The 12,252-nt window shown below is 37.1% G+C and overlaps 1 protein-coding gene across 4 annotated transcripts in view; it reads right to left on the minus strand.

Annotated features, from left to right (window-relative positions):
- The window catches only part of HIVEP2 (HIVEP zinc finger 2), a 225,338-nt gene that overhangs the window by 86,746 nt on the left and 126,340 nt on the right, over positions 1-12,252 (minus strand). For all 4 annotated transcript variants that reach the window (XM_014588841.2, XM_027772903.1, XM_027772901.1 and 1 more), the window contains one exon: positions 11,171-11,283. The gene's annotated coding sequence lies outside the window, so the exon portion shown is untranslated. The remainder of the gene's footprint in view (positions 1-11,170; positions 11,284-12,252) is intronic.

A 12,252-nucleotide genomic window follows, 5' to 3' on the forward strand; every position in this document is an offset into this window, starting at 1 on the left:
GTAAGGCAATTACAATGCTGTAATAGGTAAAGTGTAGTGAGAACACACAGTGATTTCTTAGAAGCTCTGAGGATGCCCACTTCTATTAATGTAATAGTTGAATTGTATACTCTAGCAGATTGGGTCCATTTTAGGGTTCAAATGGCAGAGACTAAATCTAGAGGAAAAACATTATAATATTCATTGCATAAATGTATTTTAATTCTTTTTTTTTTGGGGGGCGGGGAGAGGTTTTATGCTATAGGGCACATGCACTCGCCGGAAAGAAAGAGAGATACAGAGAGACAGAAAGCAAGAAATCACCCCTCAGGGGGGATGGCCACACCGCAATCCCTTCTCCTCCATTTTCCTCTTGGGATCTTGGACACACACGACGCATGTCTGGTGTGAGTTCAAGTCACTGGGTCCGGGACTCGAACCGTGGTCGACTACATGGGAGTTTAGTGACATAGTCATTACACAAATGGCTGGTCCCCATAAATGTATTTTCAAATAAGCTATCTATCTATAATACAGGGAAGCTTACATATGTGGGTTTTCTATAGGAAAGAGAGTTTATCTAAAATTTTACATGTCTTTTCTCTATTTAGCTCTATTTTCAGCCCCCCGCCTGGGATAAAACAGGAACACAGTAAATGTTTGTTAACTAAGTGAGCAAGTGAATGGATAAATGAGTGAATGAATGGGTAAACACACTCACTCACCATGCCCATGAATTTCTGTGTATGTGTTGGGTCAAGCAGCAATTGCCCATTTTTCCATTCTATTAGTCTCTTAATTTCTCTCTTTTTATTTCTTTTAAATGATAGGATGCTTTGATATAATTTAAAATGCCCCTTTGTAATATATGGGTGCCTCTGCGAAAGGTCTTTCATTATATCCAGTGGCTATAATAACTGGGGGAAAAGCAAAACAAAACAATGACAACAACAAAAACAACCATGTATAAATTCACCCCTTTACAACCTATAGTAATAGATTAGTCATCCTAAAAAAGCACTTTCCAAATTGTTCTTTAACTAGTTCTATTATTATTATTCCTAAGTGTTAGATTATTAATAGTATCCCTACCACCTCCTGCTAGAATCCTGCATCCTTGCCCTGTATTTCCTCAGGTTGGGTGTGACACAATAGTCCTGTCCATGACGATGTGCTTTGTCTATTTATTGGCATATAAATATCCTGAGGACAGGAAAAGAATGTGTGTGTGTGAGCGTGTGCGTGTGTGTGTATGCGTGTGAGCACGCACTTCCTTAAATTGTTCTCCATGGAAATCTCCCTCCATGTGGGAAAAGAGCCAAGGAGAGCCCGAGGACTTCCCTGACCCTAAGCCAAGGGTGTGGCAAATGTGCTCACTATTATCAGCTGGGTGTCCAAAGCCAGGGAGTGGGAAGGAGGAAGCAGGGAGGAGGAGGGAAGCTGGTAGCCAGAGCAGAGATCTTTTATGTGTGTGAGCATAATCTGGAAGATTAACATTTTTTGCAGTATTTTAAAGTTTGCAAAGACCTCTCAGGAGTAGTATGTTCTCAAGTGATGCCTCCAAGACCAGCCAGAGCTGCTTTATGTAAACATTACCCACCAAAGAGCAATGACTGAGAAAAAGCTCAGCCTTTTCTTTGACTGCTGTTCCTAACTATGTCCTCGAGATAAATAATAACCTTTAGCAAGTTTTCACCCCTACTTCTACACTGAATCCTCTCTAAAGTCACCTGTGATCCTTTGCCAAATCTATTGGCCCTTCTCAGATCACAGTATCAGTGATGACGTCAGCATTCTATACTTAACGTATTTCCCCAAATGCAAAGCTCCCAGCTTGAGATCTAGCATACAGTAGGCACTTAATAAGTAAGAGCTGGTCTCTATCAATCTCCGCCTCCCTTGGCTTCTTTGAGGCTTGCTTTTCTTAGTTTTCCAGTTACATTTCTGAAAGCTAAAGTACTCTGGAATCTTCTACCTGACCTTCAAGACCCAGTTGCAGTGTTTTCTCCTCTAAAAGTACTCAAATGCCTAACAAACTAATGTGTTTGTTTTCAAGCCCTTCATACTGCCTACATCTCTCATATAATCCTTTCTCTTTTTCCATCTCTTCTTCATTTAACTAGTACATTGTCGCATGTTACTTTTCATTCCATGAGAACACCAACATTATCTATCCTATATTTGTCTGCATAAAGGAATTTTCTCCACTTGTCAAAATCTTGCCCACCTTCAGAGCCTTCTTCAAGAAACAATCCCTCAAACCCAAGCCCTTCACCCCTACGTAACCACAGAAAATGGATATGATTTCTTTCTCCTTTTAATTCACAAAACTTTTTATTTATACATTTCTGAGGACACTAGTAGAAACTTTCTTGTATCCTATTTTGGTATTTTGAAGTCTTATCTTAGCTTGAAGGTTACAATGCAGACTTACTCATCACTGTATTTCTCTACAGCACCCGAACACGGAATTGCATATGGCAGAAATGCCATAAATATTCATTGAGTTTAACTGAACTAAAGCTTTTACAAATAGCCAAGAAAGCTCAGGTTCCATATAAGAAGGAGAGGAGCTCAAGCCAACTGAGTGTTGGCGTCTGTGATGATTGGTGTTCTCAAAATTTCCACTTAAGGCTGATGACAGAATCGAGCTCTGCTACAGTCAATGAATAATTTATCTGTGCACAAAACATTCTGTTAATGGAAATCTTTTTATGGCTCAAGATCTAAAATATATTTACTGCCCTATAGTTATTAAATGTTTGCTTTAATCATTAGTACATAAAGGTAATGACAAATGATAATTACAGGATCATTATATGCTCTTGAATTGATTTAATCAAGAGGATCTCTTCTGAAAATCAAAACCTCCTCAGTGGATGTGGATGGAGTGAATTACACTGGAAATAGTCAACTCACTGCTCCCATCAAATTTCAGAATGAAGGCTTTCTGGTGTTAGAAATACCACCAACGAGAAGAATGTTATAGTCAAATGGCAATACCTTTTTCTGTTTTAATGCTCAATGAAAAGTCCCCCTGTTTCTATGAACTCCCCCCTCCGCCTCAATCAAATACATCATAGAAAAAGAGAAGTGCGTGTTTGCACATTCCCTAGCTATTCCCGCCTGCCAAAAATGTTCCTTGCTGTGCTATTTCAGCAAGTCGTGAGATAACAATGATCATGCTCCTCAAAAGGAAGAAAAGCTATTTTCCTGTGTGTTTTTATTTTAAGAGGCTGGAAGGCACACTTCTGGCTGCTGAGAGTACACTGACAAGTACACATGGTCCTGAGGAGGTGAATTTGGAAGATTTTGGCTGAAATAAGGTTGAGAAAATGTAAAAACCTTCCTAAGCTCTTGGAAATATTGAAGGAGCTGCAAGAACAACAGGAAGAGGAAGAAGACTCAAGTCTTCCAGTGAATTTTTGTTTCCAACTATAAACTCTCAAAGAAAGAGAAAAGAAAAGTAGTACAAAATATCTTTTGTTTTGTTTTGTGTTGTGTTGTGTTGTTTCATTGCCATGGGGTACATGTGCTCACCAAAATGAGAGAGAGAGAGACAGTGAGAGGGAGTGAGAAGTCACTCCCCAGGAAGATGGGTTACAATGCAATCCCTTCTCCTGGTATTTTGGGGATGCATACATATGTGCACAGTGTGATTTGCTAGCCTCTAGGTCTGGGACTTGAACCACAGTCAGCCATATGGAGTCCAGCGTTTAGCTACCATGGCACCTACTGGCTCAATCTGTCTTGTCTGTTCTTTTTAATACACTTTTATCTCAAACTCAATTAGCATACAATGAATTTCACTATACAAAGACCCAAACCAGCTTCTCTCTTTACTTCTTTTTAAAAAATATTCAAATTCCTAGGTTCAAAGCCTGAAGACAGCTTCCTGCTGTCTCTCATCCTGAGAGTACGTGTGTTCGTGCACACACACACACACACACACACACACACAGACACGAAACCACTCCCCCATGCCCAATAAGGCAGCCCTACACTAGCTTTGTAAACACTTCCCTTCACATTACCTATGACTTATCAATCTTTTTTTTTTTAAGTTTATTTATTTCTTCTTCTACAAGCCAGAGAGACATAACATCATAGAGACAGAATCTGCTCCAGGGTCCTGATGCCATGATCCACCCCCAGCCTCAGTCAGCCCTGGATCATAGTAATAGGTATGCCCAGGAAGCTCTCCAGACACAAGCCTGGGACCTGCCTATGTGTGTCAGCCTCACAGAGTACAACATTTTACCATCTGGCCTCATTTGGCAATCCTTTCAGCCACCACAGCAACTCAGGCCCTCAACACCTGTCTGATCCCTTATGCCATAGAGTCAGGTTTTCAGAAGGCACTCTGGGTCCAATTGGCAAATTTCCAAAGAACAGATCTGGGCATAGTGCCCTAGGACATAGGGGACCCAGGGACAATTACCAGAAGCAGTGACCGGTGGAAGTGTCAGAGAGACTTAAGGAAAACGATTTGAGCTGAACTTAGCTAAACAGCACGGTGATGTAGAACCTGAGAAATGAGGCCCCACGGGAAGACTAGAGGAAATAGTTAGAAGGAACTCGCCAAATCTAGGATTCTGTGGTCACTGAAGCCTTCTGTGCAGTGCCTTCCTCCATGGTGTCCATGTGGAAGGAGAGGTAAAGGGTACAACATGAGGTGACAACTCTTGTGTGCATTAAGTTAGGAAGCCCTCCACAGTGGCTTTGGTGCCATCTTCACCTCACCCCTACACCATCATTACAGCCCAGCCAGATTCATCTCTAGAAAGTGCAGCTCTGATTGTGTTGCTCTTCTGCTCAGAAATTTCCGGGGGGCTTCCCACCAAATTCCAGATGAAATGGATACCTCTTAGTCCTGCAGTGCAAGACAGCAGTGCTTGGCATTCACCCTACAAGACACTTGCATTTCCCCAAAGACATATTTATAAAATGCAGAGGCCACATGTTACCTTACCCCATTAAATCTTTTCAGGGCTCAATTAATTTTGTTGCCAGGATCAAGACAAGGAAAATAAAACATCCTTGTCAAGAGAATGAATGTAGGGTTTCGGTTTTGTTTTGTAGGAAAGGGGTTGTTGTTATTTTACCCTAAGAATTGTTTGCTTTAAAAAAGATCTCTAAAAACATCATAAGTTTGTTCTTACGAATCTCCTCTTGATATTTGGTATCAAACTTGCTGATTCATCATAGTAATATAATTAAAATTAAATCTGTGCCCAGGTGTCAATTTTCAGTCCCCAAACTGAATTTTAAAAGAAAACTCACAATTTAATATTCTGATTAAATTCAGCAAATATGTTTTGAATATATACTATTTTTTTCAGTCAATATTTTAAAGTTGAAGATGCTACCAACAAAATAAGGACCAATATTGGGACTAGGGAGTGGTCTAAGGGTAACATGCTGCACCTACATGGTAAAGATCCTAGCTTGGTAAAATAAAGACTCACTCTTTTCCCTAAGCCCCCAAGCAGCTGTCAGTATGGTATGTGAAATTAAAATCCTCATATAAATTACTCTAGAACTCAAACACAAAAAACACATACACAACAGATAACATAAGAGAAGTATAAAAGTGTTAAGGGGATTTTGTGGACACATGAGATAAAGCACAAAGATAAGTATTAGTAAAATAAAAAACAATTAACCACACTCTAACATCAGTAAAGTGCATTAGCCAATAATGCAAATAATAGATGAGGCAGAAAATGCAAATAAGAAAGTTGTCTTTTGGCAATTCATAGATGACGAAACAAAAACTAAAGGTCTCTAAATAGGGAATTTTATCCAATATCCAATTTAGGGATTTATATGAAAACTGTAACTGCCAAGATAATGAGAATTCCCGGGGCCATTCTTGATATGTATGAGTTTTATTATAGATTATGAAATTCTCAGATCTAGGGGAGCAATGGAGTAAACTTAATAGTCTATAGCACCAGGATAAAGTTTCCAAAAGAAAGCTACCCATGTCAGAAGTCTGGAAAATTCATGTTCTACATCATAGCATTTTCTCCCTGGGCCAGCCTTAAGATTTCCTAAAATTATTGGGGACCAGAAGTTAGCGTAATGGCTATATCGCTGGACTCCCACGTAGTCGGCCGCGGTTCAAGTCCTGGACACGGTGGCTTAAAACTCATGCTGGGCACATGTGTGTGTGTGCCCAAGATCCCAAGAGGAGAATGGAGGAGAAGGGATTGTGGCGTGGCCATCTCCCCTGGGGGGTGATTTCTTGCTTTCTGTCTCCCTGTTTGGCGAGCGCATGTGCCCTATAGCAAAAACCTCCCTCCCCCAAAAAAAAGATTTTCTAAAATTATGACATCTGACCCTTCCCCAAAATTTCAACATGGCCTCTATCTTAGTCATTGATATGAATCATACTACATCAGCAAATATCCAATTTTTGATGTTGCCAGTCAGCTAGACCAATGACCTCACAGTGAATATGACATGCTATCTGACGTTGGGAGAACCAGGGCTGAATTCTGTGACTTGCTAGAGCTGTGACTTCAAGCAAGTCACATAAATGTGCCCCTCTACCCACAAGCTTCCATTTCCTCATACACAAAATGAAGTGTGAATAATATCTACACAACAGTTTTGCCTCAAATGAGCCATTTGTAAATGGTAAAGCATCATGCCAATGTTAATTCACATCATCACGGAAACAAAGCATATGATCACTAAATTTCCTTGTGTAGATTTTGTCGGGAGAGTGAAAGGTGAGAGGACTGCCACACACGGCCATGCTATACTAAAAGCTAAAGTAAGAAAACAGGAAGGATGGACAAAAGGGAATACTATCAAATGATATGACACAAGCTTCATTTGACTACAGAATGTTCACAGAGCAAAATATACCTTGCTTTTACTACTGGCTTAATTAATGCTTGCTGATTGAAAGACGAGTAAATGAATGAACAAGATATCGAAAGCACAGATGACATAACCAAATGAAATGAAAAAAAAAAAAACAGAGCAGAAAGAGGCAAATTGAGTATAGGAGTATAAGAAAATAATTTTGGAAAAATAAAATCATGTAGGCCAAGAAGCTAAGTGTACTGGGCTCCTCTCACATAGGGTATAATGGCAAAACCAAGGGCAGTTTTTGGAAGTTAAGGCACAAGAACTTGAGAGACTACAAGTCCGAGGATTTCAAATCAGTCTGAAAATATGCAAACATAACTACTGTTACCCTCTTCAGTTACCTTAAAGCCCAAAGGACCCAAACAGAAGACATACACATCTGAAAAGCTATAAAAATGACCCTATGGAAAATAAGACATTTGAAGACCACAACACATTGAAGCTTAAAAGATCTAATCTGAATTAGCTGTAATAGCTGAAGTTATAGTAAACCCACCAATCACAGATGGCAGAGCTAATGTTCACCCATATCAAATCTTTATAAGACCAGCTAAAATATTCCCAAGTAGAATTAATTAAAAGTTTTCCTCTCTTTTATTTTCCTAATTGGTATAAGTAATAATAACAAGAACAAATATATAAAAGACTATCAGAAGAGAAAGGACAGATACATAAACAGTGGGTCCTGGAAAATCACAAAAAAAAAAACAGCAATTTTTGCAGAATACAGAGTTACGTATTTTGGAGGCAAAATTTCAACCACTTGAAATAATTTCAATGAGCCAAAAATTACCAACGGTAATAACTACGTAATTCTCAGCAAACTAATTTCTGCTCTTAATTCTTACTTTAAAACGATTAAGGGTCTACAGCACAGAACCTGGTTCAATGACTATTAATAATTTTCACCTTCCTTCTTAAGAAATACCACTTATACAACTCTGAAATAATTGCATCCAAGGCAATAACAGAATATAAAGCAGTGCATGTTGCTAAAGCTCACATGTTCCACCTAAAATTACTTTTAAAAAATAGTATCAAAAACAGTCAAAAACACTGGCTACTTGAATAATAGCAGCATGTGAAAAGAAGCTATTGTGTAAATAAAATAATTTGTATTGACTATCTTTTACAAAAAGTACCATAAAAATAAGACTATTCTAATTGTGATCTAATTCTTACCTTGCAAACTGTTTTCTACTTACTATCAATTTACAGTGGGGAAAAAATGGGCAAATTTTAAAAAATTCATTATTTGGGGAAAAAATCCTCACTTGGGTGAATGCACGTGGCTAGGTTCATTGAGAAGTCACCAAAAGACTGATTATGTATTCTACCCACATCATGGAAAAGGCTTACCAAGTCAATATGAAGTGCTTTCTTACTGAAAATGGTAGGAAGGGACTTCAAAGAGTACATAGAACTAAAGGACAAGTCTATTTTTATGTTAAAAAAATAAAATGAAATCCACACATAGTTTTATCATAATGCATATCCATGACCTTTCTGAAGATCCTTTACTTTTGGTTTAATTGAAAAAATAAAGCCATCTCTATAAGTTAAGACCATGTTGATAGGCTAGTGAGTCATTCATGAGATTAATAAACTATAATTCTTATTATGCTTAAACAATGATTACACCAAGCATTACCACTACTAATCATCTTCATCATAATCACCACTGTTACTGAGCTCCTATTACTTGCCAGTTGTTTAATCCTGAGAGAACCTTATTAATTAAGGAGCATCCTTATTTAACTCAAGACAATAATTATTTTGAAGCAAAGTAATCTCAATGAACACTCTTAGCTAGAGGAATCTAGAATTCATAGTTCAAGATGGAACAATGGAATACTACTCAGCCAGAAAAAAAGAAAAAAAAAAGATCTTGGCATCTTATAGAAAATGGATGAATATGGATGATTTACTACTGGGTGAAGCAAGCCAAGCTATGAAAGAGAGACATTGCCTGTTTCCACTTCAAATATACCAACTGTCTACTCTATGGTATAAATTGAAAGATTAGACTATATAGAAGTATGGAAGATGGTTGTGGATACTAAATACAGTGTGGGAAGAAGGTGGAAGAAGGAGGAGATAAAAAGAAAAGTAGAGAGGCAAGTATTTAGGGGACACAGAAATGGATTATTGTCTGCTGATGGTAACATATATAGTATCCTCAACTGGACTGGTGTGAGGTGTATTCATGTTGAGTAAATTCACTTTACAAGCTAAGTAATATGTTGTGATTAAATGTATAAAACAAATTAAAATTAAAAAATAAATAAACAAGGGGACCAGCAGGTGGAGTGGTGGTTAAGGTGCTGGACACTCCCACATAGCTGACCACAGTTCAAGTCCTGGATCTGGTGACTTGCTTTTCTCACTCTCTCTCTCTCTCTCTCCCTCTGGTAAAATTAAAAAGCATAAATGAATGAATAAGTAAAAATAAAATAAAATAATCATTTAAAAGAAAGTAAATAAACAAACAATATTTGAATCAAGGAAAGGTTAAAATAAAAAAAATAAAAAACTTGCTTCAATGTCCAGGCCATGTCTATTCCCAGGAAGCATTTATAAAACAATTTCTTTAACCTAATTTCAATTATTTAGCACCAATCAAATAATATCTACATTTGAGGCAAAACTATTATATAGATATTATTTAACACTCTGGGGTACATTGGCAGTAACGTTAAAAGCCAGGCTTATACATAAATGGAAAATTGAATGTGGGAAACAAAGATATTTAAGTTAGTGGTTAAAAGTATTAATTTTCATCTTCTAACATCTATTACAACTATTAAAGAAATTGACTATGCATTTGAAACTTTTAAAATATCTCTTTCTGATGTATTTTTTTCTAACTGCCTTATATCCTTTTTTTAATTATCCAAAATTTTTTTCCAAATGGCACCATGTTCCCTTAATAATGAAAAGTATTAGTCACAAATGAATAATGAATCATGAATCTTACAAGAGGAATGAAAAGATTTCTGAAGTTTCCATGCTCAATTATTTCTATACTCACTGGATGGTTAAAATCTATACCTATCAACCAAATTTCAGGACAGTTTTCTCAGGGACAGTATTGCCAACAAGCTGTTGGCATTGCATAAACTATACAGTAGTATCACTAAAAAGCCACCTGACACTGTTGCCTTTTTTGTTTAAAAATAATGATTTATTTATTTACTTTGTTTTATTAGTGTTTTAATTTGACTAGAGAGAGGCAGAGAGATAGAGAAAGGGAAAGTGAGAAAGCCAGCTGCCAGGTCTGGGACTCAAACTGCAGTCAGCCATATGGGAGTCCAGCATCTTTAGCTGGATTGGCCTAGAAGTCAGCCCCCCAAATGATTAGACACTTTCCTCTCCTGTTCATTACCATTCATCAGGTTTTTAAATAACTTTAGTTTATTCAGAGGGAAATTAAGTAACAAGCTGGACAAATTTAGAACCACAAATAAAATTTAGAATTTCAGAAACTCAATCTTGTGATTTAAATTAGGAATACAATTTTTTTCCCAAAATTTTCTGTTACTATGTAAAGGGTTAATTAAAGCATGAGTTTGCCTGAATTAAAAGAAAAAATTATCAAGCCCTAAAATCAGTATCATTTAGATTTCTGATGCCAAAAATCTGTTTGACAGAGCAGGCTTTACTATACTGACATTTTAATAGTAGCCAAAGTCCTGTTCCCACTAAATTCTGTCTTGGCAGCACCAATAATTTGCTAAAAGCCTAAACTCCTCCTGGTTATGAGTTCTCTACTTCAGGAGCTTTTCCCAGCAGCACAACACAACCAAGAAAGTTGAGTCAAGCAAGTCCTTACTAAAGATTTCTATTCTTGCCACAGAAACCAAGCTTTCTATAAAATGTGGATGGTTTAAAATATGGAGAGATGCTAATTTACTAAAAATGTTCATTATACTATAGATCGAAATCTGATAAAATATAATTCAATTACACATAAAAAAAACTCACGCAAAGTAAAATCTGATATTCTCACATTACCTCAAAATCATAAGATGCAAATCATCCCTAAAATAGTAAATGAAAGGATCTGGTTTCAAGTTATAAATGACAACATTTTCCAGTCTTCATCTAAAATCAAGATATTTCCAAAAAGCAGTAAAGACATACAAATATTTTCATTTAGATAACACTCTAGACATTTATCGCAGGTTTCGAGGGCCTCAAATCATTACTGTCAAAATTTCACGTGAAGCTTACTTAATATTGTGCTTGAGAGATCTTTCTGGTAACTTGAAATCAAACCACACAGAAAGCACTTAGCGCTACTTACCTAGTGGCTGAATGTTAAAGAATTGGTACAAGAATGTTCCAACCAAATCTATTTGCTTAATTTTTCAAGTAGATCTGATTATCATCGTCTTTTTAAAAATTCAAAGACTCCACCTAATGAGGAAAAACACAAACAAAACACAGCATTTAAACAAGTGCAGCAGGCTATGATCTATACATTAGTAACACAAAAATCAGACAAAGATTATTATTATATGTTCTCTAAGCTACTGTGCTACTTCACACTACAGAACCACAAAAGCAGCTGGCAACTAAGTTCAAGTTTCTAGTTTGGGGTAAAAAAAAAATCAATGCTGAAACAGAGAAAACAATAAAAGGACAAAACCAAGGATGAGAACAGAAATTTATTTTCAGTACATGACTGGAACATGGAAATGGTGGCTTTATAATGCCAGGTTATGGGGCCAGCAGGTGGTATGGTGTTTGAGGCAGTGGTCTCCTACGTGGTCAACTGCAGTTCAAGTTATGAACCTGACAGCTTGATTTCTCACTTTGCCTCTCTCTCTGTATCTCTCTGGTGAACTGAATAATAATAATAATAATAAATAAAATTAAGTAATTCTTAATAAATAATGCCAGGATATTAAGATTAAAGATGAGGGCAAGATGCAAATGATTGTTTTGGACTATTGATTCATAGAATCTACTGATGCAATGAAAATTTGTAGGTTCTTTCTGCAAGCCATTAAAGCCTAGCTGCTCGCGTCCTCTATTGAAGCATAGAAACTAATACCTAGACAGATCATTTAAACAAAATAACTTGGAGAGGATTCATTAGTGTGAATTCCCAAATCGCTTTGAGAATGATACCTGTGACCTACAGAAAACATTCATTCTATTAAAGACCCATAAGAATCAGCTTAATTATGGTTTATAAGTAACATCACCTTACTCTATTCATTTAATCAATAGAAGCACCTTTTCTGAAGTTCAACAATTATATTATTATCTCTACTCCAAGAGAAGATTTCAGAGAAAGCAAATAACTCTTCTCTCAGCTAGAGGAGAGTCTGCCATCAGTGGGGGGGGGGGGGGGGGGGGGGGGGGGGGTGGGGAGAAAGC

The sequence above is a fragment of the Tupaia chinensis genome, unplaced genomic scaffold (genome assembly GCF_000334495.1).
Source record: "Tupaia chinensis unplaced genomic scaffold, TupChi_1.0 Scaffold000313_1, whole genome shotgun sequence".
Lineage (NCBI taxonomy): Eukaryota > Metazoa > Chordata > Mammalia > Scandentia > Tupaiidae > Tupaia > Tupaia belangeri.